We start from the raw sequence: 6,859 nt of genomic DNA, 5'->3' as shown, positions 1-6,859 counted from the left end.
ACCTTAATAGAAGACCTAATACCAATACTCTCCAAACTATTCCACAAAATAGAAACTGAGGGAAAACTACCAACCTCATTCTTCGAAGCCACAATTATGCTCATTCCTAAACCACACAAAGACCCTACAAAGAAAGAGAACTTTAGACCAGTTTTCCTTATTAATAGTGATGTAAATTTACTCAATAATATTCTTGCAATTTGAATCCAAGAACAATCAAATTGATCATTGACCATGATTAAGTAGGCTTTGTCCCAGGGATAAGAGAATGGTTTAGCATACAGAAATTCTTAATGTCATTACTATATAAACAAATTCAAAGGGAAAAAACCACATAATCATCTCACTAGATACTGAGAAAGAATTTGATAAAATTCAACACTGCTTCATGTTTAAAGCCTTGGAAAGGTCAGAAATTTAAGACCCCATATTTAAACATAGTAAAAGCAATATACAGCAAACCAATAGCCAACACCAAACTAAATGGTGAGAAACTTGAAGCAATCTCACTAAAATCGGAAACTAGACAAGACTGTCCACTCTCTCCATACCTATTAAATATAGTACTGGAAATACTAGCCAGACCAATAAGACAGCAAAGATGGGTCAAAGGAATACAAAATTGGAAAGGAAGAAGTCATAATATTACTACTTTCAGATGATATGATAGTAGAGTTAAGTGACCCCAAAAATTCTACCAAAGAACTTTTACATCTGATAAATACCTTCATCAAAGTGGTTGAATATAAAATTAACTCAAACAAATTAGTAGGCTTCCTCTACTCAAAGGACAAACTGGCTGAGAAAAAAAATTAGAGGATAAACACCCATTACAATAGTCACAAAGAATATAAAATACCATGCCGTGACCCTAATCAAGCAAGTGAAGGATCTGTGTGACAAGAACTTCAAGACTCTAAGGAAGAAAATTGAAGAAGAACTCAGAAAATGGAAAGATCTCCCATGCTCATGGAGTGGAAGGATCAACATAGTGAAAATGTCCCTCTTTCCTAAAGAAATGTATAACTTGAATGCAATCCCCATCAAAATTTCAACTCAATTCTTCACAGAGTTAAAAAGATCATTTTTACAAATTCATTTGGAATAATAAAAAATACCCAGGATAGCAAAAATCATTATCAACAAAAACTCCCAGGGAAAATCAACTACCTTGACCTCAAGCTGTATTATAGGTCAATTGTGATTTAAAAAAAAAAAAAAAAAAAAACCTGGTATTGGTACAGAGACAGGCACGTAGATGAATGGTCACTTAATCTTTGATAAAGGAGCTAAAATAAAAATCTTCAATGGAAAAAGGATAGCCTCTTTAACAAATGGTGCTAGTTCAACTGTCTGTCAGTATGCAGAAGAATGCAAATCAATCCCTCTTCACGTACTTGGATAAAGCTCAAGTCTGAGTGGATCAAAGACCTCCACATAAAACCAGGTACACTGTAACTAATAGAACAGAAATTGAGGAAGAGGTTTGAACACATAGACACAGGGCAAAATTTTCTGAACAGAACACCAATGCCTTATGCTCTAAGACAAAAAATAAACAAATGGGACCTCATGAAATTGGAATGCTTCTTTAAGGCAAAGGACACTGTCAAAATGACAAAATGGCAACCAACAGATTTGGAAAAAACTATTTACCAATCCTACATCTGATATTGGGCTAGTATACAATATATACAAAGAACTCCAGAAGTTAAACTTTAGAGAATCCTATAATACTGTTTGAAAATGGGGTACAGAGATAAACAGAAACTTCTCAACTGAACAATATCAAATGTCTGAGAAGCAAGTAAAGAAATCTTCAACATCCCTAGTCATCAGAGATATGCAAATAAAAATGACCCTAAGATTCCACCTCACACCAGTTAGAATGGCTAAGATAAAAAATCTCAGGTGACAGTAGATGCTGGTAAGGATGTGGAGAAAGAGGAACACTCATCCATTGTTGGTGGGTTTGTAGAATGGTGCAAACACTCTGTTGGTTCCTCAGAATATTTGACATAGTACTAACTGAAGACTGAGCTATACTACTCCTGGGCATATATCCAAAAGAAGCTCCAACATATAACAAAGACACATGCACAACCATGTTCATAGCAGCCTTATAATAGCCAGAAACTGAAAGAATACAGATGTCCTTCAACAGAGGAATGGATACATAAATTGTGGTACATATACAATGGAGTATTATATTCATAAATTCTTGAATTCAGTAAACAATGAGTTCATGAAATTTCTAGGCAAGTACATGGAACTTGAAGGTCTCCTCCCAGTCACAAATGTGGACTCATGGTATTTACTCACATTTGAAAAGTAAATAAAAATATTTAATTAAAAATAAAAACAAAATACTGGACAAATGGACAAATATTGGTGGATGTTTCCTTTGAGGTGAAGTGCCCTTTCTCATCTTTTGATAATTTTTGTTTGAAAGTCCATATTGTTCAATATTAGAATAGCTACTCTAGCTTGTTTCTTATGACTATTTGCTTGGAAAATTGTTTTCTAGCCTTTTACTCTGAGGTAGTGCCTGTCTTTTTCACTGAGGTGTGTTTCCTGTAGGCAGCAAAATGTTGGGTCCTCTTTACATATCAGGCTGTTAGTCTACGTATTTATTTTTAAATTTTATTGGATATTCTCTGTATGTACATTTCAAAAGTTACACTCTTTACCACCATTCCCCTCTAAAATACTCCCATGTCATTCTCCTTCCCCTACTTCTATGACGGTACTCCCCCACCCACCGACTCACTCCTTCTATATGCCCACCCTGGCATTCCCCTCCATTGGTGCATTCAGCCTTTACGGGACCAAGGGCATCTTTCACATTGAAACCCTTTAAGGCCATCCTCAGCTATTGTGTGGCTAGAGCCATGGGTTCCTCCATGTGTACTTTTTAGTTAGTTGTTTAGACCCTGGGAGCTCTGGCAGGTCTGGTTGGTTGATACTCTTGTTCTTATGAGGTTGCAAACCTCATCAGCTTCTTCACTCCTTTCTCTAACTCCTGCATTGGTAACACTATTCTCATTTCAAAGGATGGCTGGGTGCATCTGCCTCTTTATTGGAAAGAGCCTTTCAGGAGACATAATTCTTGAGAGACTTAAGGCCACAAGAGAGTTGGGAAGCCTGTTGGTGTGGTATGGGCACATCCTTTTGGAGACAGGGGTAAGAGAAATGGGATGAGATTCTGTAGAATTGTAGACTGGATAATTACTGAAGTGTAAAACAATTAAAGTAATAAAAAATGTAAGGGACTTAAAATCCCACTTTCACCAACTGACTGGGTATCCAGACAAAATCTACACAGAGAAATAATGGAACTAACAAACATTATGAATCAAATACACCTAACAGACTTTTATAGAATATTTCACCCAAACAGGAAAGACCATAAATTCTTCTCCACACCTCATGTATCCTTCTCTAAAACTGAGCATATAATCCATCACAACAAGGCTCAACTGATACAAGAAAGTTGAAATAATGTCTTGTATCTTATCAGAACACCATAGACTTAAGCTGAACTTCAAACATCAGAAACACTGGAAAGGATCCACACTTGTGAAAATTGAGCAACTCTTTTCAATGATGTCTGGATCACAGAAGAAATTCAAAAAAAACAAACAAGATTTTCTAAAAGCCAGTGAAAATAAAGTACAACATACTCAAATTTATGGGATGCAATGACAATAGTGCTAAGAGGAAAGTTCTTAGTACTCAGTGCCTCTATAAAGAAGTTTGAAAATTCTCAGATCAGCAGTTCAAAAATCCATCTGAAAGCCCTAGAAGAAAAGAAGCAAGCATACTAAAAAGAAGTATAAGGCAGGAGAGAATAAAAATCAGGGCTAAAATTGATCAGAATCAAAGAAAACAATGTACCCTGATACCTAAAGCATATAAAGACTCAATAAAGAAAACTTCAGACCTATTTCTCTTATAAGTACTGATACAAATATATATAATAAAATACTTACAAACCAAATACAGGAATATATATCTCATCAAGATCAAGTAGGCTTCACCCCAAGGATAAGAAATGTTTCAATATTCCAAAAATCTCTCAATGTTAAATAGTATCACTTATTATGTCTTTTAGTTAAATGTGATCTCAATCATATACAGGATCTATGGCTAGATAAATATATTTAAGTAACTTATATTATTAATCATAAATTATGGTGTTTTCATTTTTATTTTTTAATCATTTTATTTATTTACATTTCAAATGATATTTCTTTTCCTGTCTTAGTTTGAAAATGACACAGTAGATAGAACAAACTGTCAATCTAAAAATTGGGAAAAAATCTTCTAACCCCACATCTGATAGAGGGAAAGTATCAAAAATATAAAAAGAACTCAAGAAACTAACCTCCAAAACACCAAGAAACCTAATAGAAAAAAAAATAAGGCATAGAACTAATTAAAGAATTCACAACAGAATTTCAAATGTCTAAGAGGCATTTAAAGAAATGTTCAAAGTCTTTAGTCATCAAGAAAATGCAAATCAAAAGGGGGCACATACATAAATACATACATAAACATAATCAAAGCCATATACAGCAAGCCAATAGCCAACATCAAACTAAATGGAGAGAAACTTAAAGTAGTTCTATTAAAACCAGGGACAAGAAAAATATACCCACTACTTACTAATACAGTTAATATAGTATTTGAAGTTCTACACAGAGCAATAAGACAACTATAGAAAATCAAGCAGATACAGATTGGAAAGGAGGATGTCAAAATATTGCTATTTGCTGGTTATATGTTACTAAACATACGAAATCCCAAAAATTCGGCCAGGAAACACCTACCACTGATAATCATCTTCAGCATGGTGCCTGGATTAAAAATTCAATCAAAAAAAATCAGAAGCCCTTTTTTATTTAAATAATAAAGGGGCCAAGAAGAAATTAGGCAATCTGTGCCCTTTACAATAGCCATGAATAATATAAAACATCTGGGTGTAACTCTGACCAATCAAGTAAAAGTCCTACATTCCAAAAACTTCAGGCTTTGAAGAAAGAAAATAAAGATGTATTTTTAGTTGAACAACTTTATTTTAAAAAACAAAGATAAATGTGCAAAATTTAAGCATTTTTACATAAAAGTATACGAATACATTTTTGTCAGTATTTGAGTTTTTAAAGGTTTGATAGTGTGTATTAAAATTTTACTAGTTACAACGAGCATAAAGTACATGTAAAACAAGATGTGACCTGGAAATTGTCAAAGTATTCTTGATGTGTAAGGAATAAACATGGTTTTTTCTTTCCTTTCTTTTCTTGAACTTCCCACAGTCTGTGAGTTGTTTCTGGGATGTTCAGAGCTTTCTGGGGTTAGTATCCAATTATCAGTGACTGCATATTATGTCTGTTCTTTGGGATTGGGTTATCTCACTAAGGATGATATTGCGCATTTATGGCGATTCTGAGCGTGAGGGCAGACTTCTGCCGGGCTCAGCACAGCCTTTCCGCTGACAAGTGAGTTTGGGGTTATATATGCTATAATTAACATTGCCTTGAAGACTCTGGACACCAAGACTGGCGTCAGAAGTAGTAGGCTTTTTTTTTTTAAATTGCAAGTATATTCTTTTAATGACTCCAGTAAAATTAAGCATCAAGTAAACTAAAGTGGAAAAGAACCTACACTTTTAACTTGTCTCACTAGTGCCTAAATGTAATTTAAAGGCTGCTTAAATTGTGTATGTAGTTGGATTTTTTTGGAAGCTGAAGGTATCCATCTGCAGACATTGAGGCTCAAGTTGAATTTGAATTCAAGTGGATTCTTAATACTTCTGCCTGTGTTGAAGAGGGAAGCTTCTTAAGGAATAAGCATGTTGAATAGAGAAAATGGTGATCGATAATAGGCATTTTAGTGGTCTTTTTCATGTTTTCTGCTGCAGAACATTTCACGATTTATTGATTTCCTCCTCTCCCCCATTTTCCCCACCACACTCACACACGCACACTCACACTTTTTATTTGCCATAATGAACCGTCCAGCCCCTGTGAAGATCTCTTATGAGAACATGCGTTTTTTGATAACTCACAACCCCACCAAGGCGACTCTCAACAAGTTCACAGAAGAGCTTAAGAAATACGGAGTGACAACTTTGCTTCGAGTGTGATGCTACATATGATAAAGCTCCAGTTGAAAAAGAAGGAATCCAAGTTCTAGATTGGCCCTTTGATGATGGAGCTCCACCCCCTAATCAGATAGTAGATGATTGGCTAAACCTGTTACAAACCAAATTTCTTGAAGAGCCAGGCTGCTGTGTTGCAGTGCATTGTGTTGCAGGATTGGGAAGGGATCCTGTGCTCGTTGAACTTGCATTGATTGCAAAATGAAGTATGAAGATGCTGTTCAGTTTATAAGACAAAAAAGAAGAGGGGCATTCAATTCTAAACAGCTGCTTTACTTGGAGAAATACCGACCTAAGATGCGATTAAGCTTCAGAGATACCAATGGGCACTGCTGTGTTCAGTAGAAGTAGAGGAAGGCCGGCTGGATCGTGGTATTAGAGGGAATTCTTGGTACCTGGAAATGTGAATCTGGATTCTTACCTGTGTCATCAAAGTAGTGATGGGTTCAGTACTCCTCAACTCTACTGATTGAGAAGAAGGCAAATGATAAAGAAATTCCTCTATAACACGAATAAAATGTTTAAGAAAAGAAAAAAAGAAAGGAACAGGGATTAATTTAGTGAAAGATGATTTTGCTCCTAGTTTCAGAGTTTTGATTTCTGACAGGATTGAATTATTTCAAAATCTCCTGTGTTTTTTAAGCTTTTTCAAAATAGATGTCTGAGGAAAACCAGCAGAATATTAACCAGTGTTGA

At 35.2% G+C, this 6,859-nt stretch overlaps 1 pseudogene across 1 annotated transcript; it reads left to right on the top strand.

Annotated features, from left to right (window-relative positions):
• The first annotated feature begins 6,010 nt into the window (after positions 1-6,010).
• LOC308419507 (protein tyrosine phosphatase type IVA 2-like) lies at positions 6,011-6,643 on the top strand (annotated as a pseudogene). Its single transcript has one exon. The product of its transcript is annotated as a protein tyrosine phosphatase type IVA 2-like (transcript).
• The last annotated feature ends 216 nt before the right edge of the window (positions 6,644-6,859 follow it).

This window comes from Micromys minutus (genome assembly GCF_963924665.1).
Source record: "Micromys minutus genome assembly, chromosome: 4".
Lineage (NCBI taxonomy): Eukaryota > Metazoa > Chordata > Mammalia > Rodentia > Muridae > Micromys > Micromys minutus.
This window is presented reverse-complemented; position numbering and strand designations above follow the sequence as displayed.